This window comes from Mus musculus, chromosome 1, assembly GCF_000001635.26.
Source record: "Mus musculus strain C57BL/6J chromosome 1, GRCm38.p6 C57BL/6J".
NCBI classification, from domain to species: Eukaryota; Metazoa; Chordata; class Mammalia; order Rodentia; family Muridae; genus Mus; species Mus musculus.
The window spans coordinates 96,626,524-96,654,142 of record NC_000067.6 but is presented as its reverse complement, the minus strand read 5'-3'; the positions used below and the strand labels follow the sequence as shown (position 1 = coordinate 96,654,142).

At 36.8% G+C, this 27,619-nt stretch overlaps 1 long non-coding RNA gene and 1 pseudogene across 1 annotated transcript in view; one reads left to right on the top strand and one right to left on the bottom strand.

Annotated features, from left to right (window-relative positions):
- 4930533P14Rik (RIKEN cDNA 4930533P14 gene) overlaps positions 1-27,619 on the top strand; it is a 50,517-nt gene that overhangs the window by 8,431 nt on the left and 14,467 nt on the right. The window lies entirely within an intron of this gene.
- Gm1833 (predicted gene 1833) lies at positions 7,774-8,716 on the bottom strand (annotated as a pseudogene).

Below are 27,619 nucleotides of genomic sequence, written 5' to 3'. Positions count from 1 at the left end.
CAGCCGGAATTATATTTCGTGGACCCTGTAGTTCATAATGAATTCTTTCATGTACTATTATGCACTTTTGTTCCTCCTGTATTTGAATGACTCAATATAGCATTGTATTTTTTTCACCAAATATTATTATGCTATCTGGGTCTATAAAGTATATTAACTAAACACATCAACTAACCATGCCTGTGTTAATTCCAAAGTTTAGTAGCTATGAACAATGATAATATGGACTTTTATATGAATGTTTCTGTATTTACATAAGTTGTCAATCAAGTTATAACCGATATCTTGCACTATTGTCCAGCCAAGAATGTGGGTAAAACCATAAATACTAGGGTAGGTAATAGAACAAATTACTATTATTTTCTAAGTAGCAAATTATTATTATTTGCTAGGTGGATATAGTGTTGACTTAATAATGAGTTATCCTTATACTCACAAAGCAATATGTCTCTCAAAAATCAGATGGTTCTATTTGTACTTTATAGTGATTAACAAGAGACTCACATATGTCAAGGTAAGAGAAAAAGATACTATATAATGTTTAGTACTAAATGGAAAGTATATACTGCCCCTCCTCCTCTCTAGGCGTGGGGATCACCATGGAATGGGAACAAAAAGATTGTAAGGGTAATATTTGATGAACGCAGGGAAACAGTACCTTTTGGGCAAAATAGGCAGAGACACATATGGACTCCAGTGATTGTTAAAGCATGCACCTATGGAAGCTAAGCCTAGACCAAATCCCAGTACAGAGAAGGGAACTGGGCACAAAGACCCATCTCTACTTGAGGAGCTCTTTAGCATTTGACAGATGCTAGTAGAGAAAAAGAGTAACTTTTCTTTTTCCTATCTTTTGTTTTCCTTTCTTTTCTTTCATTTACTTTTCTCTTTTTTCCTTTCCTTTCCTTTCCTTTCCTTTCCTTTCCTTTCCTTTCCTTTCCTTTCCTTTCCTTTCCTTTCCTTTCCTCTCCTCTCCTCTCCTCTCCTCTCCTCTCCTCTCCTCTCCTCTCCTCTCCTCTCCTCTCCTCTCCTCTCCTCTCCTCTCCTCTCCTCTCCCTCCCTCCCTCCCCCCCTCTCTCTCTCTCTCTCTCTCTTTCTTTCTTTCTTTCTTTCTTTCTTTCTTTCTTTCTTTCTTTCTTTCTTTCTTTCTTTCTCTTTCTTTCTTTCTTTCTTTCTTTCTTTCTTTCTTTCTTTCTTTCTTTCTTTCTTTCTTTCTTTTAGAAAGGGTTTCTCTGTGTAGCCCTGGCTGTCTTAGAACTCACTGTGTAGACCAAGCTAGCCTCAAACTGCCTGTTTCTGCTTCCTGAGGGCTGAGATTAAAGGTGCACATCACAACACCTGGTAAGAATAAGTTTTCTTTAAGTATAGCTTGATGTATTGATCATGCTCCAATGGAAGACCACAGGACCAACAGTATTTGGGCAATGCTAACTAAACTTGATGTAGCAGGGAAAGACACAAAGTTAGGTTGTTAAGGGAACAGGAATGGGCTTAGGAAAAGAAGGTAAAGGAGGTATGAATATGATCAAAACAGACTATCTGAAACTCATAGGCTCCAGGGCTAAGCCTACTACAAATATTTGCTAATTAAATGGTGTAATGCATACTGCCCTCTAGTTCTATACAAATACAACTCTCAGACTTGATCAGAGTGTGTGTGTGTGTGTGTGTGCGCAGTAGATAGTAGATAGTGAATAACACAGAACCTGAAAAGTAGTAAAAACAGAGAATATGTGTGCTCTATAGTACTCCTTTCTACAATCTAGTGACAATCAATGATCAATGGGAGGAAATATTGTAAGAGCCAGAAGTTGTGAGGAACTTAGTGAGACAGAGTCTTCTGGACAAGAATAACTGACTAAACTCATAATGTCACAGCATTTGTGTTTGCCTTCACTTTGTGACCTATGCAAGATCAAGTCAGTCAAGGTTCTATCATGAGATACAGAGGAATGTATACATGCATTACACACACACACACACACACACACACACACACACACACACACACATTTTTTTATGGTGTCTATGCGTGTATTATGTTGAAAGTTGATGACTTGTAGGACAGGATGAGTCTGTTTCTTTTAAATGTTTTGCTCTTGGTAGATAAGCCAATTATTGTTTCACTGGATGTCAAAGAGCACATATTAGGCTCAGTGGTTTATTAAAAAAAGAAGACAAAGATTTGGCAGAGACAAATGTAAGCATGGAACTGAGAGTAGGTAGGGTAAAGAATAGAAGTTAATATGAATAAAATATATTTCATAATTTTAAAAAGAATTAATAAAATATTTTACTAAAAGACATATGTATTAACAGAATTTATATGTATTTGCATATTTAATTGGTTTAATAACATAAATTGGAAGGGTATGTGTAAACGTATTCATTTTGAAAGTTAGTGCTCAAGGAAATAAATCATTCTTCCATACCTCATATTGACTAAACTCCTTTGCTAATGGTATTTAATATTTCCATAGATCTGCTTTTTATCTATTATTTATCAATATCCACATTACCTTGACTATTGTCACTTAGTAGTAAGTTTAAATATTGTTTTTTAATTTCAATCCTTTAAATTTATTTTTCTCTTTAAGTGCTGTGTTAATTATGGAGGGAATATTATGGTAAAATATTGCTCTTGGAACATTTTTCTTCCTGAGTTGCTTCATCCAGCCTTGATATAAGGGTATGTGCCTAGTCTGAGGTAATGACTTACTTGACATGTAAATAAAAGACTGGGCTTTTAATTTGCAAGAAGTGAGGTATCTAGAGAGATATTAGAATAGCAAGAGAAAGGTGTCTTGAGAAGGATATATAGAGAAATCAATCTAGAAACCTGTCATGAGCGGAACATAGGGCATCAGCTTGTAACCCATGATTTAATTTTAAGTAGTTTGTTTCACAGCTCCTATACACCCCTTCTCTCAGAACCCTTTTCTAAACTTAGGTTGGTCCTTGGCAGACTGCCTTCTCTTCTCTGAGATTTAGGGTATCAGATTGAGGTCCTAGATACATTTGGATTTGAGTTTTGTAGAGAGGGATGGAAGTGAATCTATTCAATTCTTCAAGCAGAAATCAAGGAAAGCATAACTTGCAGATTAGTCTCAAGAATATCATGGGATAACTCTAACTAAATAAGTGAAAGACTTGTATAATATACAACTTTAAGATATTGAAGAAAGAAATTGAAGCAAGTAAAAGAAGTTAGAAACGTTGTCCACAATTATGATAATCAAGTTCTACTCCTAGATGAGGAGTTGTCACTACTCAATAGGAAGAGTTATTTTCCTATTGAAAATAGGCAATACACACTCCAGTGGATAGCTACAGATCAAGTATTTTGTCAGTACTAATTGGATTTGACATTTTAGAAAAAGACACAAACTTGTGTGTGTATGGAATGAATAAAAGATCAAGAGAGAGTTTGGGAAAGAGAATGAAAATAATGAATGAAATTATCAACAAATTAATAAAAACATTTTAAAGCATAATATTTATGTTAACAAATTGACCTGTATCATTTGTTAAAGATACTTTATTTCTTTTTTCTAGTGTGTATTTTTGCCTTGCTTTTCCAAATCAGAAGTCCACAGGCTTATGAAATTATGTCCGGGTCTTCAACTCTGTTCTGTGGTTCAATTTTTTTTTCTTTTATGCCAATGTCATGCTGTTTTTATTATGATAGATCATTAATACAAGTATAAATCTAAGACAGTGATACCTCTAATCTTTTATTTTTCAGAATTGCTTTGGTTATTCTAATTCTTTTATAGTTCCATATAAAATTTATATTAAATTTCAATTTCTGTGAAGAGTTGTGTTGGTATTTTGATGGTCATGCTTGTTTTTTAATTTTTGAGATTATAATGTTTTTACATTTTGCCTTTTTCTCTTCCTCACTGTAAGCCCACATATATCTCTTATTGTTCTACAAATTCAGGGCCTCTTTTTTTAAATTGTTATTACTTTGATATGTATGTATGTATGTGTAAAAATATATGTGTAGTATATATGTATATATATTCATAAATACAATGTGTACAATCTGTATAAGGATACATGAATTTGGGTTTTCAAGGCTGACAATTTAGTATTGGAGAGGCATTTCTGAATGCTCTTTCCTGGGGAATTTTTCCCACTCAGCAGTTCTTAATTGCCTGTACTTCTTTATGTAGAACTGAGGTCTCATTAAATATACACTGTCCATTTTAGCATGTCTATTAATGTTTTCTGCACTTTCTTTGTATCTTCTGAACAAAAGGTATAGGAATAGTATTATATATTTATCAGTTAGGACTTGGTTGCACAACTGAATTTGATTTTTTAAAAATGTTCTCTACCTTCTGCAAAGAGAAGTTTCCTTGCTGAGGGGTGTTAACTCTACTTAACTAAGGGTTTAAGGACTGATATTTAGAATATAGTTAGGAATTATGCTAGCTTAAAAAGTGATGGTTATAGGTTCTTCTCTATGATCCATTACTTCACTATCCCTAAGTAGTTGGTAAGTATGTTTTTCAGGGTTCTTGAGAGGAACAGAACTATATTTTGGCTCACAAAATTAGGAAGTTTAAGGGAATGAATTATTTTAACATAAGGCATGTCTTGGTCCAACATTTCCCATGACAGGATAATCATACATGATGCATTTATTTTCCCCATCACTTTCCTCTGCCTTCTTTCATTGCATTTTTATGTTCATATGAAACCTTGACATGAATATTTCATAAGGTCATCTAGAATCCCATGAATATATTCTACTAGATAACTATCAGTACCTACAAAATACTTCTTTCTTAATAATTTGAATGAATGATCAAAATTAACTCTTACTGAGAAAATTTTGGCTTTGTGCCCTTCACTGCCTTTCAAGTTTAGTCAAGAGATTAGAAGGATTTATAAGCTTATGTTATAAGTTCTGTTCTTCTATGGGAAAGTGGCTGAGTGCTACAAGTATAACCTTCTGCCCCAGCCAAATGAAATGGGAAGGAAGAAGGCAATTTCCCTTCAAACAGGGGCACATATTTTATCACACACAGAAACACTAGTTACTAAAATCAAATAGAATAAAGTAAAAAAAAATACAAAAAGGGGAAATAAACAAACAAACAAAATAGTATGATAAATAAATGCAGAAACTTAAATTTACCTTTCTAGTTCAGATTTGGATAACATGACTAAAATCAAAGTAATTGACAAAGAGTTTGAGCTCTTGCATCACCTACTGGAATGACTCATAGATGCTAGATAGCATGTTTCCCCTTCAGTTAAGCTTTAAGGTTTTTGATTTAAGTTTTTTTTTTAATTTAATGAGTTAGTTTGTATCTGCATGTTCATGTGTGTGCAGATACACATAAGAGCTGTAGAGGCTGGAAGTCAACCTCAGATGTGATTCTTTCACTGCTACCTATCTGTTTTTAAGCTAGGTTAGCTTGCCAGTGAGCCCCTGGGCTCAGTGTTTTTCTCCCAGGCACTGCACTGTCAGATGGGCCCCACAATCCTTGGCTTTTCATGTGGATACTACAGATTATATACTTTCACCTTCAAGCTTGTGAAGCAAGGACTATAACAACTATACAATCTATCCTGCCTCTGAATTCAAACACATACATAGGCTCTTAAATATACACTTACATACACATAAACACACATAGGAAAAGATGTGTAAAAGTTGATATGAATTAGAGACAGGGGAGAAGGAATGGGATGAGGAACTTTCGGAGGGTGAACCAGGAGGGGGATAACAACTGGATTTTTTAAAAATATTAAAGAATAATAAGAAAAATTGATGTTAATTTCTAAAGAACATATAGGCCTACTTCATATGAACATGTTACACATATTGAAAGTCAAGGTGAGCGAGTCTTCTTAATGCCAAGGAACTGCAACTGTGAGTTTGACCTTTAATCACATCCCAGGGAGAGAGAAATATGATCTCAAAAATTTTGTATGTATATGTCATGTGTCCAATGTGTATGTACATGTGGAGGGGTGTATACACAGCCATGCATGTTCTAGGAGACCAGAGAAGGATGATGTTAAGTGTCCTGCATTGTCATTTACCTTATTCCTGTGAGACTAGGTCTCTCACTGAACCTGGAGCTAAGATAGTGACAAATAAGTGTCAGGAAATCTTGGTTCTTTCTTGCCATGGAGCTTGAATTATGAATGCATGAGGTGACACTTAGCTCTTTTAGAAAAGGTAGGTGGAGGCTTGGTGCAATGGCTTAGTTGTTAAGAGCATTGGCTGCTCTTCCAGAGGTTCTGAGTTCACTTCCCAAAATCATGTGGTGGCTCACAAACAAATGTGATCTGATGTGCACTTCTGGCATGTAACTGTACATGCAGATCTAGCACTCATATAAAATAAATAAATAAATCTTTTGAAAAACATAAATGTAGTGGATTTGAATTCAAGACATTATGTTTGCACCATCACTTTAGACCAGTATCATTTTGTCTTTCAGTTAACATTTCCTGGCATCTTAAAATGTATCTACTTACCATATTAAATACTATTTTTCTTTGTTGTAACCATTACAGATAACAATACTTTGAAATCATTTATAAATACCATCAATGTTACATTCATTGGCTGTTCACTTAAAAACACACCTGTTTACACATTTCTGGGTTCTAGAACAAGGGAGTTTTAATGACTTCTTCTTTTGTATTATGTTTTGAATAAGATTGTTCCAAGGAACAAACTTACTTTCAGGACAACTTAAAGGGTCATTCATTTTAAATCCCCTTGAGCAATCCTCAAGTCTCACCTTTTAAACCTGTAACAAGCCATAAATGGAAGCTGTCATCATAGACCTTGCTGTAGTGACAGTACTCTTGGTTTTACTATGTCAACTAAAAAAACCAAGAAGCATGAACCCTTCTTTCTTCCTTCCTTTTTCATTCCACCTTTCTTCTTAATTCTTCCTTCATTTCTTTTTTGGTATTCAGGTGCTCTATTTATAGTTGAAAATCAAGTGTTACTTAGACATCATAGGTGAACAAACTTTTTGTTTTGTTATAGTTTAATTTTATTATGTCAAATTTCTTCATAGTAAATCAATCAAACTCTTTTTTTTTTCCTAGAACATTATTGCTTTATTAGTCCTATTTCTAAAGTTGTAAGTCATTCCTAGGGAACTTTCCCAGTCAGGTGTTCTTCTGTGGTTGGTCAGATGCATCTGACCTGTGGGTGCCCAAACTCATCAGTCTGTATGTTCTTCTGCTTGGTCAATTCTTAGGGCTGACTGAGGTGAAGAAATGCCCCACTCCCACTCCCCATGTAGATTTCTACAGATTTCAGTCAGTAGCTCAGGCCAGCCTTGAACTCACTCTGTACCTGTCTGGCAGGCCTTGACCTTGGATCCTTCTGCCTCAGCCTCCTGTGTATCAGGCCTTGAGGCAGAAACCTCTTCCACAGTTCTCTGTCTCTTCCCAGTCTTGCGGTTACCTGGCAGCTGCATTCACACATGGCCTATATGCAAAACTTGAATTAGCTCTAAACAAGAGTTTTCAGTAAATGACTAAAGCTCCTGTAGAAGAAGCCACTGACCATGCAGAGGATACATCGGAAGCAGCAACAACAACAAAAATAGATGATGTTTAATGTATGAGAAATGCCTTAAAGAAAGTGTCCGTGGTGCTCATGGTCCAGGGGGGCTGCTTAGCACTGGCTTCTCAGTGACATGAACTTGAAGACTTCTGGTAGGCTTCATGGCTAGATATTTTTTTGTTTGTTTGTTTGTTTGTTCCATTTAGGTTTCTATTTTGAAAAAAGGATCCTGGAGAGTTTCTTGTGGCCCCTGATGCTCTGTGGAACCAAGGGTACTGGGATAGGCAACTGACTTCCTCAGGGCTATTGGTGCCCAGACAGCATTTGGGGCAGGATCCCTGAGAGTGGTTACTGTGACAGGTTTTGGGGGTGGGAGCAGATGCTGTGTGCACAATGCAGGCTGCAGCAACAGCCTCAGTTCAGCTTCTTGTTGTCTGTGTTATGCACAGAAGCTAAAAAGTCGACAATGAGCTTGGCTGTCTTCCTCGGTCTCTCCATCACTACTGAATGGCCACAGTTTTCCAGAACCTCTACCTGGGAGTTAGTGATTGACTTGGCTAATATGTCTGCCCAGGACACATCAAGCACCTGGTCTTGTTTCCCCCAAATGATCTGTGTCGGGACCTTGATCTTGTCCATATTCTCATGCAGAGAGTATCTGGATTTCTCGTTGACGATCTCCAAAAACAATTTCCGGTAGAAGCTGTTATGAGGGATGCGAACATCAACAAGACCTTGAAGGATCTGCTGGGGCAACTTGAAGCGGACATAGGAGCAGAGCTGCAGCATCTCACTCATCTCTTCCGGGATGGATGGGATCAAGGGAATCTTCTGAATGGCAGCTGACTCCTCCAGCTCTTTGAGCCGTTGTACAAAAGGATTGTCAGTTGAATACTGCAGGCCTTCTCTAGGGGCTGCTCCTTCTGTCCTCAAACTTTACTGTTAAAGGAGCAAACGATTTCAGAGCCGGTGCAGCAGGACACACGAGAGAGACGGGCTGCAGACATCAGATGGGTAGTAAGCAGCATATACTCCATTTACGTGGCCACTCATGGAGGTGCCTATAAGGTGAAAGGGCTTTTTGTTCAGCTTAAGGCATTCTATAAACTTCATGTCCAGTCAAGTCCACACAGACCAAGTGCAGGTTCTTCGGAAGGAACTGAAAACCAGTCAATATGTGATCTACCTCAAACTTTTAATAAGCAGAAGTCATCCTTTTAAAATTATCAATGATAAAGCATAAACCGTTTCATGATTTAACAAAATTTATATTTATCTTTTCTTTAAATTTTGCTCTCTCAACTTTCTGTGCATGACTGATTTGAATTTCTGAATCATAGCTAAATACTCAGTTTGAAACGGGTGCAATTTTCACTGTCAAGACTTATGTTGGGTAATATTGCTCCAAAGACAGAAGCCTGGCTCTCTTCGGTCAACCAAAACTTGTCAAAACCAAATCATTTTCAGCCACTAACTATAGACTTTGAATCTAGCTACATGGACACATGAAATAATTATCTGGGACTTCTGCTGCTTCTCACAAGTAATAGAGGTTAGGGACTTACAAACTATAAAGCAGATAGAAATAGAATAGTACCATACAGCTGAGATGTAACAATTATTTTTATTCTGCTAATTCTTTACCCAGGAGTTGAAGAATGAGCTTTTGAATCTACAATGTAGTTCTGTAATCTACCTCTGTTTTTATTTTTTGTTGCTGCAAGTTAATACATGTCAACTTCGCGAAAGGATGGACCATCTAGATACTGCCATGTCCAGGGATCCATCCCATATTCAGCTTCCCAACGCTGACACCATTGCATACACTAGAAAGATTTTGCTGAAAGGACCCAGATATAGCTGTCTCTGGTGAGACTATGCCGGGGCCTAGCAAACACAGAAGTGGATGCTCACAGTCAGCTATTGGATGGATCACAGGTCTCCCAATGGAGGAGCTAGAGAAAGTACCCAAGGAGCTAAAGGGATCTGCAACCCTGTAGGTGGAACAACATTATGAACTAACCAGTACCCTGGAGCTCTTGACTCTAGCTGCATAGGTATCAAAAGATGGCCTAGTAGGCCATCACTGCAAAGAGAGGCCCATTGGACTTGCAAACTTTATATGCCCCAGTACAGGGGAACGCCAGGGCCAAAAAAAAAAAAAAAATGGGAATGGGTGGGTAGGGAAGTGGGGGGGAGGGTATGGGGGGCTTTTGGGATAACATTGGAAATGTAATTGAGGAAAATACCTAATAAAAAATATTAAAAAAAATACATGTCAACTTCATAACATCTGCTTTGTGCCAGGCACTGGTGGAACACACATTTAATTCCAGCACTTGGGAGGCATAGGCAAGAAGATTTCTGAGTTCAAGGCCAGTCTGGTCTACAGAGTGAGTTCCAGGATAGCCAGGACTACACAGAGAAACCCTGTCTCGAAAAAACCAATATCTATCTATCTATCTATCTATCTATCTATCTATCTATCTATCTATCTATCTATCTATGCTTTGTATTGGGATGGTTTCTGTTTTCTTCTGTGTGGAGTCATGGGATAGAGCTTTGTTTTTATTTGAAAGATCATGATGCTAGTTGCTTTGTATCGCTAAATTCTGTAATTAACAAAATGCTTTTGGAGAGACTGGAATAGAGGAGTGATCTTATTCTATACTTGCCCTTATTTTTATAATTTTTATGAGAATGAACAATGCTTTGTTCAAGGAAGTTTGTCACTGTGAGTGGGTTTTGATGTTTTAAAAGACCCTCACCAGGACCAGTGTTTCTTTTTCTCTACCAGTTGGCAGGGAATTAATATGCAAAGCTCTTAGCAACTGCTAAAATGTATGCCTGCTTAGTTTTTTTGCCATGATGATCATTGCTTATAACTCTAGACTGTGTAAGCAAGCCATTGATTAAATGCTTTCTTTTACAAGTTGCCTTGGTCATGGTGTCTTTTCACAGCAATAGACTAAGAATTTTGACCATGCTAACCTCTGTTCCTAACTCATCCCATAGTCACCTCCTTCCACACCAACTCAACTTGTGTTTTCTTTCATCTTAGTCTCTTGCATTATTTATGCCTCCTCTTCCAATGAAATATCTGAACATTTGGAGGAAGAGTTGTGATACAGATATCTCATTTTCAACCAAACATTTAGTAGTTTCTTATTCTTTGCACATCAATCATTTGGAGGTATCAGTGGTAACCTCCATCTACTGCAAAAGGAAGCATTCCTGGTGAAGTTTGATATATATGTGTGTGTGTGTGTGGTGTGTACATATACAGATGTTTATACACACATCTATACGTATACATATATATGTATATTAGTGTTAATACTTGTTTATAAATACATATACACATATATGTATATATGTGCATATATACATATAGATATATGTGTGTATGTGTATGTATACACAAAAACTCATACAAACACACACAGGCATATATGATTAGAAGTCAATTTAATATTCTGTCTCATTAGCAGAATTATAATATTGAATTTTCTGTTAGTGCCTATGATAACTGATCTGGTGACAGGTGCTTTGTCCCATTAATCTTACTGAGTATGACTGTTAATCTGTTTTTCCTAGTAGTAACAAACTCTTCTACATATGTTTAAGGCTATATATTCCAATTATTTCCATTTTCCTATTTGACCTTCAGTCCCTGTACATTCAGCCATCATTTCCATAGTTTTATCTGTGATAAAGTCCCAAGTCTTTGAAACTGGATATTTATCTCTTGAAGTGACCAATCTGGAGGCCAAGATTTTGGAGAAATAAGGGTGACATCTTCTTCAGTGTTGATCCTTCCTTCCATTTTAATATTATTTATAAGTACCTTTAGTTTTGGCCTTTGATCCTCTATAAGTTTGCTGAAGATATTAATTTTCTGGCTACTTTCCAGTTTTTGATTTATCTATGGAATCTGTTTTGACCTTGCTATCTGGTCTTATAATGGCTGTTTTCAGAGCATTACTGTTTGCTTGTGGAAGAGAATTTTGCTGTTTAGGAATTTGTCCTGGGAGAGATACCCTGAGAGTATTTTGTGATGGGATTACCTCATTTGTCTGTTGTTGGTTCACTAATCCAACATCAACCTTTACCACATTTTAAAAATATATTCTAGAGGCATAGGTTGCTGCGGGAAGCGGGTGCGGCCGCAGGCCCCGTGAAACCCACTTGTTTACTGCCTTGCCTGAGCATGTGTAGTGAGGCTGTATGCATGGGCTGTCTGCCAGGCTGGATTGTTCCTCATGATAGGCACCTGTCAGCCTATCTGTGAACAATCTGAGCTCGTGCTTGGACCTTGTGTGAATTCTGATTGGATGAGGTGGGGTGGAGCTAATAGGAGGTGAGTCGGCCTGAGTTGTAATAGGAGAAGAGTTTAGCCCTTGCTTCGAGAAGGATGGAGTAGTAGAAGCTGCTGTAGAAGTAGTAGAAGAGAAGCTATTGTAATAGGAGTAGTTTTAGTCCTTGTCGTGAGTAGAAGTAGAGTAAGAAAAGCTGTTGTAATAGGAGTAGTTTAGCCCTTGCCCTAAGAAGAAGCTGTTGGGGAAGAGAGCTGTAAAAGAAAAAGCCTGAAGTAAAGCTGCTGTGTGAACCCAACTTGGTGTCTGTGTCATTCATGTCACCGCCCACTCAGAGGACCCGGACAGGTTGCATTTTAGAATTAATATTGTTGCTTTGCAACCTCTTTTAAAATGACCCTGCTCACCATAATTAAGACATTTGAGAGTTTGGATTGTCTCAACGCCGTTAGTGGTGGCTTCTTCTCTTAAGTGCATATTAGCTGAATGAGGTCTAATATCATCTGTATGTCTAATTTATTTATGTATTGATGCTGACCTTTCGCTCAATGGTCTGATCACTTCTTTGAATTCAAGAGTTAAAGAGTCCATTAATGTCATTCCTCAAGTTGTTTTGGGTCATGGTGTTTTATCACAGCAATAATATTCCTAACTAGTATACTATACAACGAGGCATAGTATACCTCTTGTTGTGTGGATCTTGTCTAATTAGAAGACTGTTGATTACTGCCAATGTATATGAACTAATGCTATAACTGTAGGGATATAGTCTCATGCTGAAAATTTATGTGGTTCATAAGTGTCATAGCAGGGTAGGATTGTTAGTTGCTTCCCTCCTTTGGAAGCTTGTATGGAACCTTGTACCATGAAAGTCAGTTCTCACTATTGAGGTCAGTTCCACCCTGGGGTCTCTCAGCTCTCTTTCTGAAATGCATATCTTATTCAGCAATAGAGGCTTAGCTTCCTATTATTGAGAGTAACAGAGGGCAATAGTAATAGTCTGAATGGTGTTTTGGGAGTTCCTTAGATAGATCTGGCTAACACCTCAAAAAAGTACTTCTCGTGTCTACTGTCAACTTTTTGTTTTGTAGTGTTTGGCTTTTGTAAGGATCATCATCAACCTAGATGAGAGCAATTTATTAAACCTGTATATGAACATTTATGCACCCATTAATATTTTACCCATCTATTGCGTCCTGCTCGACCGGCAAGAAAGACGCAACAAACCAGAATCTTCCGCAGCAAAAGCTTTATTGCTTGCTTCTCAGGAAGATCCCGAACCGGGAAAATGGCGCTGCTTTTATAACCCGCAGCGTGACGTTTCAGCACCTGATATGGCGTGACAGCTCCTGATTCGTTGCTTGCCCATCACCCCACTATTACACCCCGAGAATGGGAGTGACTAGGAGTGAATTCACTCTCGCACCTGCGTACAAGGCTTGTTTACTAGTTAGGCACAGCGGAGGCCCGCGCCATCTTATAATGGCGATTGCTCGCAGCACATACTGGCTCTCCACACCCATCTCTCTCCTTGTCCTATCTTTACCTTTCTCTCTCTTCCCTAAGAAGTGCCCTCTTTCAAATTTCCTATATTTGATCATTTGAGTCCTTATATTCTTCTTTACCATTATTTCACTATTTAAAAAAAAAACAAAAATACTATATGTGTATATTAGAGATGATATCATATTTTTACATTCGAAGTTTCCTAGTTTATAACCAACTTTTCCCCCAAAGCATCAAGATGATAGATGTTGAAATGTAAACACTAAAATAATAATGGGTCACATGTTTTATTATAAAATTAATACACCAGTCATCTTCTGAGGTACAATTTTCCAGACAATGCTACATGACAGATCTAGGAAGTAATGTGTACATTGTGTCAGATGAGATTATCATGAACCTTTCATCTTAATATGGGTAAAAGCAAATAAAGAGGACTTCCAAGACATCTCAAGACAACTTTCAAATGTACAGAGCCACCTGACATTTGAATTGAAAATGAATGCTCATTGTATTGAAAAGGACAGCAAGCAATGGCATCTAGAATGAGTGTTATATGTTTAAATACTAATTTAAAATATTTTACTTTCAGTGAAGCTGTAAATAAATCTCTCTCAATATGTGTTTGATATTCCCAACAAACAAAACCAAATTCTTGCACATGCACTGAAATACATAATTGCATTTTAAATGAAAAGACTAGCAGTTTTCTATAACTTAAAATAGAAAAAGTCTTGGCTGGGCTCCAAGTAAAGACAAAGACATAGAACATATAAACAAGCAAGAGGTAACTTGAAATATTAGTTAGCTCTCTTCTAGAAGAGCCTTGAGACAACATTCTAATATAATATAAGACAATGCTCAAGCCCTGGAACATGACACAAGTTTCTCTTCTGTAAAAAGATAAACTAAAATTTAGAGGCATAAATAGAATTTTAAGTAAGATGTTCACACCAATATTCAAAATTCAGTTGATTGATCTTCACAGCTGTATTAATTGAATTGTCTATGAAGGTTTACTTTTCAAAGAATATCATTAGAAAACAAATCCTAACAAAGTTTTGAGAAAATACATTTGTGTGTGTATATGAGTGAAGTACGGGTTAAAACAAAGTACAAAACCAGGATAGGTGAATGGTTTCCTGCTTAGTGGAGATGTTAGTGTATCTTCTGACATAAAATACTATCAATATTTTGAGTCAGAGTTGAACTTCATTCTAAGAATCTTAGAACTACTGAAAGTGCACATTTGGAATCTGAGCTATTCTTTTAAAAACTATTTAATGAAATGAGATGGACCATTGCATGTTTGCTTTATTACACAGATATATTTTTGCCACGTTGGATTTTACTTTTCTGAATTTTATGACCTAAATAAAGAAGTTGTACTTTAAACAATTATATAAAAATAAAACTAGTGTCATAACAATAGATTTTGGTACAGGGAATGAGAGTAAAAATTGTTTTAATGATAACAAATGACCCATGAAATGATATAATTGCTATATCTATTGTCAAGGGTAAATATGATAAAATATCAACTGTAAAACAAAACTGAGTGTTTATATTCTGACAAAATTTCTTTACAAAAAAGTAACAACTATTCTACTCCTGGCCTCAATGAGCATTGTTGTCTTAGATTATGCATATATGAGATCATGCTGTCCATCTGTGTCTATTTTATCTCATTCAATATAACGTCCTTCTCCCACATTGTTACACACAGACTACTGTTTATAAAGTTTAATAATAATGGAATAGCATATATATGTGTGTGTATAATTTGTCTATTCATAAGTTGAAGAATTCTTATTTTATACCTTGGCTACTATGAATAATGCTTTAAGGAATTTGAGAGTTCAAATATCTCTTTGACATAGTTTTTAATTCTTTTCGTTTTACCTTAATCCTAGATTTTTTTTTAATTTACATCTTAGGAAACCTACATATGCTTTTCTACAATGACTGTATAAATTCAAATTCTCACTTTGTATATGACACTTGAGGTCTTCAAGAACGACATTCACCACACAAGAAATTACACTAAATTTTATGATCTAAACTCAGATTTACATAATATTGCTTTGCTGGTTTAAGTATTCAAGGACTCTGTTTTCTCTTTCTTTCTTTCTTTCTTTCTTTTTTATTTTGACCCCTCTCAACTCAAATGTTCATAGGAATTTGTCAATTTTGAGGTACATTTTACTGTCGAAGGCTTTACCGGATAAGAACTTCAAATCTAGATGATATGTGCCAAATCCCTTTCTATTTCATTAAACTTTATTATATATGGCCTTCACGGAATTCAATAAATGGGCAGAGACTTTAAGAACTGAAAGAAAGAGAAGTAGACATATGATAGTTTGAATGAGAAAGACATTCATTGGCCCATATATTTGAATACTTGGTCTATTTGTGAGAGAAATGTTATAGAAGGATTAAGATGTATGGCCTTCTTGAAGGTTTGCAACTGAAGATGGCTTCAAGTTCTCTCTCTCACTCCCCTTTCCCCTTCCTCTTCCCCTTCCCCTCTCCCCATCCACTCTCTCTTCTCCTCCTTTTCCCCTTCCCCCTTCCCCTTCCCCCTTTTCCACTCCCCTCCCCCCTTCCCTTTTCTTCCTCCCCTTCTCCCCACTCCCCCTTCTCCCCACTTGCCTTTCCCCCTTCCCCTCTTCCCACTACCCCTTCCCCCTCCTCCTCCCCTTCCCCATTTCCTTTTCCCCTTTTCCTCTCCCACTCCCCTCTACCCCTCCTCCTCCCCATCTCCACTCCTCTCCCCTCCTCTTCCCCTTCACTCCCCCTCCCCTCCTCTTCCCCTTCATTCACAGTTCGTAGTTAACTCCAGAAAGTCTTGGAGAACCATTTGTTCGGCCTCTTGGCAGGTGGCAGCCAGTGTAACATCAAAGGAAACTAGTTGAGTGGAGAAGCAGCATGGCAGGTGGCCCTGCCTCAGTGGCATATGGTCTGAAACAGCCTGCCTAGGCTGAAGGAGGTCACACCTATTTTTCTCAATTACAAAAATTCCTGGGGTGTTTGAACCTGCTTCAACCTTACCAGGTCTTCTGTCTGTTGGCATGGTCCCCTTGCCCCACATACATATATTATCATATATCTGAAATATCTAAAATCTTAGTGAATATAAAAATATCATCACAAGTATGTCCCATAACATATATTCATGTAAAATTATTTTCTGAAAAATGAACAACTGGTTTTCAAATTGGAATGAACAATTCAGTTAGATGCTAGTCTTCTTGAACAAAGGGCAAAGATGTTGCAGATGAGAAATGAAATATTCACTGATCTACAAAGGAATGCATTATAATTACAGTAAATATCTTAGAAAAAAAACCTCAATTGAGTCTCATGTATATTTTCAGACATCAGCTTGGCATCTATGAATAATCCCCATGGGTTTCGATACTCATTTTCATGTTAAATAAGAGAAAGTTTATATTTTAGTTTTCCAGATAAGATGCTTAAATGTTCTGTTCTAAACAGGACAGAAAGATACAAGTAAGTATCCAGACAACTGGGTTCATTGTGGATGGTACCTTTCCAAGCTCATCAAGCTCCTTCACTAGATCTCTCTGGTAACTGAAAAACTGGACAATTGCATCTCCTTGTTCTTGTAACCTACTCTTATAGTTTCAGATGAAATATAGAACTAGCGATATCAGTTACTCAAAATTCACACCTACTACCTGCTGTATACATGAAGATGTCTTCAAAATAAATGTTTCTGTCATTAAATCTCCAGCTGAGACTGGGTCTCAAGGTTACAGTGTGGATGATTGATCCCTGGAGGCCAAAAATACATTGCTTCATTTCTAAGGGAAACAATTCTAGATAATTTCCAAAATAAATTTTTGACATTCTCTCAATTGGCAGAATAGTATAAAACACAAATTGATTGGATATATGACATTTTGTAATGTAGAAAGCAAATCAAAGAAATATAATGTGCAATGACCAGCACAGAGGTTCAGAGTGGGAAAGACCAATATAAAAATATGTGTGCCTGAAGGTGTGCTTTATGGTCTCTAACTTTGAAGCTAGCCAAAGAATAACATTCCTCTAATATAACTCTGATCTGTGTATTACAAAGAAATGGAGTGATGGGCATTTGAAGAAAACACTCGAGAAAACCCACATTTAAAGAAATGGTTCTGAGATCAGTAGCACTGTAACTCAATGTTTCTGAAGAAGACTGTGTACTTCCTTATAAGATGTATGAAGCACCTTTCTATAATTGTTAGTAGATTTTTATTAAGGCTATTCCTTCCTATTTTCCATTTTAAAAAAAATCTTTAAATTGTGAGTAGTAACACATCTGTTATCAGCACCAGAAGCTGTAAGGCATATGCTAAATTTTTATAGGATATGAAAAAATGCATATTATAATTGCTTAGTCCATAAAATTGCTATGCTGCTTATTTTATACACTATGCACAAATATTCAGTAGTTTTCTTAAAAGTTTGTTCAATGGTTTTTATAGGTAGACATATTATGCCTTGTATAGTGAAAGGAGCTTTGCTAAAGAGACAGGGCATCAGAGAATATCCTGAGTTGTTAAGTCAACTCAATGTATTTATCCAAGTCCTCAAGGTAAAGAAGATGTTTTAATCCACAGAAATGGGATGGGAGAAGAAAGAGCTGCAATTTAAACTATTACAGTAACATTTCCTATTTGTGGGTTTTAGAAAGGTGAAAGAGAAAATCTAAGATGTGTAGGCAGGTTTGGGATGACAGGGAAAACATCAACTGGTTAACAGTCAGAAAGCAGGGATCTCAGCTCTACCATCCAAAGTCAGACTGTTAACCCGGGGAAATAGGGAGTGAACCTTCCCCCTGGATCTGCAGAAAGAATACCACACTGCCAATAGACTTAGATTCACTGCATGAAACCCGTGTCAGGTCTGACCTTCAGAAATATGAAAGTTAAGTCTGCATTGGTTAAACCACTTATTGCACTAAGAAAAACAGCAATAGAAAATGAACACCACTTTAGCCCTGGCCAACTGAGGGGCAGGACATTATTGCATCAATGATCTTTTCTTACTGAAATCTTGCATCCATTCGAGGGTATTGCAAATTTAATCCTTCCAATGGAACAGCCAGTATTGACACTGTAGTCATTGTGTTTGATTCACCTGCTAATAACAGAAAATAGGTGCTCTGAAGATGTGGTATTTACTTTTGCTCTCAAAGGATTTCATATAAATATACTGAACTTTACATTCAAAGGTTTGCTCATTTTGTCAAGAAGAAATGTCCTTATTACACTGAGCACAATGGAACCTTGAACAGTACTGTCACCATTATAGAAAATGCAATTTTACATTTCATACACATCAGAATTCCAGTCACAGCATTTCACATGAAACTGTGATGATAAATCTTTGAAGAGACTTTCTTAACCCATAATTTTGGACAGTCTGGGAATCAGAACTGTTGTAAAAAATAATGCATCGCTACTACCATGAATAAAGGAAATAAAAACAGCTATTTTTCTAACTCATGTAAAATCTTTGCAATATATCTATTATTACAATAATTATAGGTAAAGCTTTTTATCTTTATTTTGTGAACCTAGTTTTTAAAGTGTACAATCATATATACTTTCAGGGTTTTAGTAATAAAAATTTAGTAATTAAATTTTTTAATTATATATAGTTATTTAACATGTGCTTTGTGCATGCGTGTGTGTGTGTGTGTGTATGTGCGCGCACACTGCATGCACATGGATGTTAGAAGACACCTTGTGAACTGCACATTTCTCCTTCTACCCTGTAAGTTTCAAGGATCAGGCACAGGTCATCGGGCTTGTTTGGAGGTGAGTCTCACTGCACTTTCAAACTCTATTTTCAACTTTTTTTTACTTTTAGAGACAGTGCTTTGCAGACTGAAACTTTTTCTGCATTTATTCTTCGATGGTTTTGTGGGTTTACTTGTCATAAGCCTGAGTCATCACAGAGAAAGGAGCCTCAGCTGAGGAACTGCCTCCATGAGATCCAGCTAAAAGGCATTTTCTCAATTAGTGATCAATGGGGGAGAGCCTAGCCCATCATGAGTGGTGTCATCCCTGGACTGGTAGTCCTGGGTTCTATAAGAAAGCAAGCTGAATAAGCAAGGGGGAGCAATCCAGTAAAAGACAGCACCCTTCCATGACCTCTGAATCAGCTCCTGCCTCCAGGTTCCTGCCCTGTGTGAGTTCCAGTCCTGACTTCCTTTGGTGATGAACAGCAATGTGGAAGTATAAGCTGAATAAACCTTTCCACCAGACTTACTTCTTGGTCAAGGTGCTTCATTACAGCAATAGAAACCCTAAGATAGCATTCCAGGTGGACCTCAAATTCTGAGTTCTACCTCCACCTCTGCAGTACTGGGATGGAAGGTATGGTTGTTAAATCTTGAACTTTTAATTGCACATGTGCTATGTACAAATTCAGTTTCCTTTATTCATTGAGAAAATGGCTAAGGTCTATCTTTAACAGTATACGATACATTGTTTAGATAATATATTAAGCTAACATTTATTGTAGAAGGAAGTCATTTGTACTGTCCAAATGTTAATTTTCAAATTTTATATATATATACATGTATATATGTATATGATAGTAATGTCGTTCCTTGACATTTCTAATTATATATATATATAAAACAAATATCTATGCTAATTATATTAATTGTTCTTCATTATGTAAAATATTGGTATCAGGAACTTTTATACATTAACATATAAATGTTGTTTTTCTGCTTTCTATAAAATTTCATCAAAATACCTTGTCTCTTGTGAAGAGTTGTGCATGCTATGCTTAGATCAGAATGCAATGTGGTCTATTTAAATTAAATAAAAAATTATTTGCTGGTGTTGTGCAGTGAAGTGATATGGAGTCAGGACACTAGAAAGTACAAATTTTGAGAATCAGTGAAGTAAAGTGACGGCTAGGCAGTCAGACAAATATAAGTTGTTAGACAATATTCTTTGACCTAACATTTCATTTTTCCAAGCTTATTCTTGGGCTTTTAGATTCCATTTCAAAAACAATCCAAGTCCTGTTATTTAGTGAAGCCAGGAATGAATGTTCTAGTTTCTGTTAGTCATGAAAATATTGAAGTTTTCTATACCACTTTTATCTTCAATCCTTCTACATCTCCATTTCTTTCTCTTCATGGTACATTTAGATAATATTTTATAATGTAGGAAGAGTAAGACACATCCACAAATAAACTCTCACATCTTTGAATATAGGCCTGGTTTCTCTACAGTTATTTTATCATTAACAATAATAGTGTTACATAGTTCACATCAGTGTTACAGTGTACACATTGATACCTTTTATATAGTTACGAATATTCATATCATTCAAAAAACAGTAAAGTGGATAAAGGAAAGTGTGTGATGGGCAAGCCAAAGCTAGGGTAATATAATTTTACAAAAGTCAACCAAATCCCGATTTTAAAGTTAACTGCTAAAGCCACAAAAGTGAAATAATTATGTAATTATGTAGACAAAAGTAAAACATATTTTAAGTAAGTAATATAGTAATGATACAGAAAAACATATGAGCCAAAGGCAAATCAAAATGCTATTCCAGTTAACTTATGATTTTCCAATATATTTTAAAATATAACACATGACTTTTTATGTCAATCAATTTAATTATACCTGTAAGAACCCAGAAACATCTTAGAATATCCAGTGTCCAGTACTGGAAAAAAGTGAATACTAAGAATGACTTTTTGATGCCACTTTGTGCATTTTTTAAAAAAGTAAAAGTTCCCTTTCACTTGTTCTATGCACAAAGAATAGAAGTCCTTGGCACCTGATTTTGTCTATCTTACTTTTTTTTTTTTTTTATGAAGTTTGTTCCACTGATTATTTATTAGTGGCAAGGGAATCTAGGTACTATTAAATGAATGTCACATATAGTTAATACAGAGATACACAAGTAGCCAAAATGCTGAGAGGAAGTGATGATGGAGTGCTTTTCTCCAGCGGAAACAGTCACAGTACTGAATCCAAGGTTCACAGAGAAAGTATGGAAAGCATGCATGTAAGGACTGAGGATGGGGAGATGTGCAAAGTAAAACATGTCTTCTGAACAAAATATAGCTGCTCCACACAGGGTCACATTACAGCGAAGTAATCTACTACTTGGAAGATTGGTAGATAGAGTGCATCAGTATTTTATCATGAGGGATGGCAACAGCACATAAGGTCTCAGGTTGCTAAAAAATAACTTAAGCATGTTGGGAGAAGATTGCCATTATCTTCCATGGTGTAGCTACCAATACGTTGTTGATGTTCCTAGAATAACTTTTTAAGCTTACATAAACACAAGCTACAAACACAGTGGGCTATAGAGAAAAGGAAGATATAAGAACAAGATGGGGATTTGTTGATCAGAAAGATGTTAGACAGATTAGAAGCAGAGACCACTGGAGGATTCAAAGAACTAACATTAACAAATGTATAGAATTGTTGGCCAATAAAAATGGAAAAATGCTATTTCCAGGTAGCAATTACAAAAATATTCTAGCATTTTATCACTATATTTCTGAAGATAGAAATATCTGGAAATAGGTTCTTGTGTCTTAGCAAGACTAAAATGAGTAAAGCAAAACAAAATGAAGTACCTTACAAATCTGTTTTCCCTAAAAGCAATGTATAGTGACCAAAGATTTGGAGAAGTAAAATCTTGTATTTTCTCTTTGACTCAGAATGGATGAATGAGACACACAGTATTCTTTGATTTTACAACAAAGATCAAACTAAAACTTTAGAAATAGATTATTAGAAGCCATAAGAGGTAGGTCTTGCACAGACAGCTCTTTTGGGAATAAGGCCAGTACCTGTAATGAATGCATGGGATCTAAATGGCTTTCATGGCCTTTGTGAGAGCTTCTTGAATCACATATTTTTCTTCCAGACAGGGTTTCTCTGTATAGCCCTGGCTGTCCTGGAACTCACTCTGTAGACCAGGCTGGACTCGAACTCAGAAATTCACCTGCCTCTGCCTCCCAAGTGCTGGGATTAAAGGCTTGCGCCACCACTGCCCGGCCTTGAATCACATTTTATTTTCACTTTAAATCTCAATCCTCCTGCATTTCCATATCAAATTGAAATACAACACAGAAATCAACTAAACCTTTAGTTTATATTTTAGTTTTGATAAAGCATCTTTAAATAAAACATAATTATAATAGTTTTATTTTTAGTTACTCTCAAAAATGGAGCAACTATAAGCTCAGTTCACAAGATTTTCAAGATAGGTGAGAGGTCCAAATTGGATAAAACTTGAGGTGTGTTTAATCTAAAGGTGAGGAGCAAGTTCCAAATGCAGGTATTAAGGAATTGCTCATTTAGGGAGTTAGATATCATTTTCTTTTCCTAATCTTAGTATGAAGTATTGGGATAACTCTTCTTCACATTAAGAAAAGGTGTGAAGGTATAAATGTGTGAAGGTAAATGTGTGTCTTTGAATTTTCTTTTTTTTTTCTTTTTATTCGTTTTTTTTTTTTTTCAGTCCAGACTTAACCCCCCTCTCACTGTTTCACATCCCACACCTATCCCTACCCCCATCTCCAAGAGGATGTCCCCACCTCAGCCCCACCCCAACAGATCTCCCCACTCCCTGGGCCCTCAATTCTCTAAAGGGTTAGATACATCTTCTCTGACTGAGTCCAGACCCAGAAGTCCTCTGCTGTATATGGTTGGGGGCTTCATATCAGTTGATATGCCAACTTCATATCAGTTGAACTGCCTGGTTGGTGGCTCAGTGTCTGAGAGATCCCAGGGTTCCAGGTAGCTTGAGACTGCTGGTCTTCCTATGGGGTTGCCCTCCGCCTCAGCTTTTTCTAGATTTTAACTAATTCAACCACAGGGGTCACCAGCTTCTGTCCATTGGTTGGATATAAATTGGATATTGCCGTTGTCCTTGGTTATCTACTAAAACTTGAAGAAAAAGTTCTGTAGTTGAAGAGTACACATTTTAGAAATATGTTTCAGAGCAATCATCATGTTTGAACTTATCTGGATAACCCTACCATAAGGCCTGTCTATTATTGAATGGAAGGTTTTATGTAAGCTGAGGAGAGAGGGGGAGGCAACTATCCATGGCTGGAAGGGTTATAGACTCTAGAAAATAATTTATTACTACCATTTCCTAAACTAATATAGTTTCCAGCTATATTTCAAATACATACTTCCATGCTTACAGATAAGAGTAGTTTTCACCCCTCATAAATGAAACCTCTTTTTGTAACAGATAGAGATTGCTACAGAGAAACACAACTGGTCAAATGGAGAGAATAAGAGGTTGTAGTACATCTAACCCCAACTAATACTTTTCTAAGCAACTACTATACCTAACGCTCAGGGAACATGACAAAAGGTTCAAAAGCTTGAAAGATCCAGAAGACCAGAATGATATCTGTGAGATATTATCTTCTACACATGAAAAGGAAAATGTACCCAAGAACTCTCAATGACTTGGTTACTTGAACAAGATCAGTATATGTAGGAAGCCGCCCTCACATTTGCCGTTGCAAGATGGCGCTGACAGCTGTGTTCTAAGTGGTAAACATAATCTGCACACGTGCAGGGGCAGTTTTCCCGCCATGTGTTCTGCCTTTCTCGTGATGACAACTGGGCCGATGGGCTGCAGCCAATCAGGGAGTAATACGTCCTAGGCGGAGGATAATTCTCCTTAAAAGGGACGGGGTTTTGCCATTCTTTCTCTTGCTTTCTTGTTCTTGTTCTTTTTCTTGCTTTCTTGCTCTCTCTTGCTCTTGCTCTTGCTCTCTTGCGCTCTGGCTCCTAAAGATGTAAGCAATAGAGCTCTTGCTCTCTTGCTTTCTGGCTCCTGAAGATGTAAGCAATAAAGCTTTTGCTGCAGAAGATTCCGGTTTGTTATGTTCTTCCTGGCCGGTCGCGAGAACGCATGTAAGAGGTATAATCATAACAGAAGTTGACATGCCAAGATAGATGGGAGGAATTCTATGCAGAATTTCATAGATAGAGAACTATGGATGGTTCAATGGTTTTGAAGACAGTGAAAATTAGTTTCCTGCAAGGACAAACTTTCATGTAAATCATCTAATTCCAAGTGGCCAGCCCTGATAATGTTAATGATAATTGGACTCAAATGGTTTTGTGTATGAGTGTGTGTGAGTGAAAAATGTGAGGTGAAGGGGTAAAAAGAAAAGGAAAGGTTGATAAGGAAGGAGGGGGAGAGAGAGAAAGATTTGGAAGAAGGAATGTGGGTGGAAATGATGTAGAGGTAGATTCAGCTCTGTGGTGGTCTTATTAGTTACTGGAAGGTGGCTGGGCTTTTACTACCAGGCACTGATTTCCCTCTTCTCAAGTAGGCCCTACATCCAATAATTAGACAGCCATAGTCACAACTTGTGAATGCTATTCTTCCCATATTTATAGCTATCATGCTCATAATTGTCGGGGTTCATAGATGTTGCATATGAGTAGGACTATTAATTGCTTCCCTTCCTTGTCACCTTCAATTCAATTTTCTGGTACCATGGAAGCAAGACCATGAGGCATTTCGGTTAGATATATTCTAATAATCTTAATTCTGTTTCCTAAGTGTCAGGGTCTTTAGCAACATAGGTTATACATCAAACTCCCAGAGACAACCAAGGGTAAAATCAGTAGTCTAAATTGTTCTCAGAGTCACATACACTATCTTGACCAACCATTAAACAGGGCATTTTAATATCTGGTACAGTGTGTCTTAGTATTTGGTTCTTGTGGGGTGCATTGTCAGTTAAAGTGCATATCAATAGATATATGAATGTAGAAAGGAGAAAATTGCATGAGGTTCCACTAGTAGACAAAGAACTATAGTCAACTACTGACTGCCAGAAGAGGGAGAATATGTCTGAGGGATGAGGCTCTTTGTAGTGTGTCTAATACAAAACTGTAAATTGTGTAACTATATGCATACAAACAATAAAAATAGACCTAGCAGACTATATTTATGTATTTATAAATATGTATGCATTCATGTGTGCATGTATGTTAGTGTGTATGTTTATGTGTGTGAATAATAACCAAATTAAAAGACAATCCATTTAAGTTGGAGCATGAAAAGGGTAGGAAAGGGGTATAGGAGAAGTAGGAATGGAGTGTGGGAGGAAGAGGAAGAGTATATAGGAGACTTTGAAGGAGAAGGTACCTGGGAAGGACTGGAATAAGGACTTAGAAGATAGAAAGTGATGTCATTTTTAATAAAAATGTATTGAGTGGTCATACTTTTATATTTTTATACTATGATACATAACTAGCCTAAACTGAATGTGATAATAACTATTCACAATAAGAATAATATCACATACATTATAATAATAGGTTAAGCCTCAAATGCAATATTGCATGCACTTTAATTGCAATATCACTGTGCATTATTTGAACAGTAGGCAGAAATTTTTCATTTCTGACACTGATACAAATCTCTATTTTTAAATTACTTGACCAACATATATTGGAAATTACTTTTAATGGTGACAACCTCAAGTTAAAATACTGATATATAATTTTCTTACTTGGATTTGAACTTTACTTCAGGAACAAGTTTGAAAATTTTCCATCAATTTTAAGCTTCATACTGCTTCATCAGCACTCAATTTCATGCCAGCAATCACCTTGACTCTATGAAATGAAAGAATGAAACAGGTATTAAAAATGTGCTTCTGTCTCAAAATTGCTGTTATGTGAAGTGTTTACTAATTAATAGAAAATTTTGTATCAATGAAAGGGTTACCATTTGAAAATTGTTTCACTGAAAACATTTTTTTTTTCGGTCTCAAATTTGCTATTAGAGGTTTCATATCAACAAGAAGGTTCCCCTAAGGAAGTCTAACACCACTATTAATAAAGCATGCAATTTTACTTAAAATACCAAGAGTGTTCTAGATGCATAATATATATGGATAGCTTTTACTCTTCAAGGAGAATACTACCATATAACATCTACACAAATGAGATTATATCACTAAAACTCACAAATGTCATGGTCAGAACATGCTAATAGCTTTATTTCTCTTAAGCTTTTGTCTATGAAAGGACAATATATTTTCATGCAAATAATGATAACCTCAAGGTCTGAAGCACACAGTTTAGAATAAAGTACAAGAATTGAGGGAAATTTTTTTTTCTGTTTTAGCAAAATATTTTAATTGATTACATAAGAAGATCACACAGTTCACTCCAATAACCCCCACACCCTAGTCCTCTCAGGCCTGCCTAACTTGTGGCCTCCTCCTCCAAAACGGGGATTTTTAAAAGGTCAATTTGTGTTCTCCATATACTCAAGGAATCATCCTCAAATTTCTGGGGGCCAGCCCCTAATGAAAAATGACTCCTTTCCCACTCAGTTCTGTCAGAAGTCATCTACTGTGGAAAGCTACACTTCTGTATCCTTATCACAATTTTTTATTAGATATTTTATTTATTTACATTTCAAATGTTATCCCCTTTGCTGGTTTTCCCCTTGAAAAACCCTATCCCTTACCCCCTTCCCCTGCTCACCAACCCACCCACTCCCATTCCTGACTTTGGCATTCCCCTATACTGGGGCATAGAACCTTCATAGGACCAAGGGCCTCTCCTCCCATTGATGACCAACTAGGCCATTCTCTGCTACATATGCAACTAGAGCCATGAGTACCACCATGTGTTTTCTTTGATTGGTGGTTTAGTCCCAGAGAGCTCTGGGGTTGGGGGGGGGGGTACTGTTTCTGTATTTGTCAGGCACTGGCAGAGCCTCTCAGGAGACAGCTCTATCAGGCTCCTGTCAGCTAATTCTTTTTGGTATATGCAATAGTGTCTGGGTTTGGTGGTTGTATATGGGTAAGATACCAAGGTGGGGCAGTCTCTGGATGGTCATTCCTTCAGTCTCTGTTCCACACTGTGTCTCTGTAACTCCTTCCATGGTTATTTTGTTTCCCCTTCTAATAAGGATCAAACTATCAACACTTTGGTCTTTCTTCTTGATGAGTTTTATTTGTTTTGAGAATTGTATCTTGGGTATCACAATTTTTAAGGGTTCTCGTCCATGGTTTCCTGCCTAGGTTGTTATTCTTTGGGGACAGGCAGGGTGATGACATTGGGACTAGGGCCATCAGAGAAGACTTCAATGTCTCTTACTGAGCTGTGAGTCTTGCAGTCACTGATACCACAGCAAAAGTAGTTTCCTTGTTTTGTACAGTCAGCAGGAA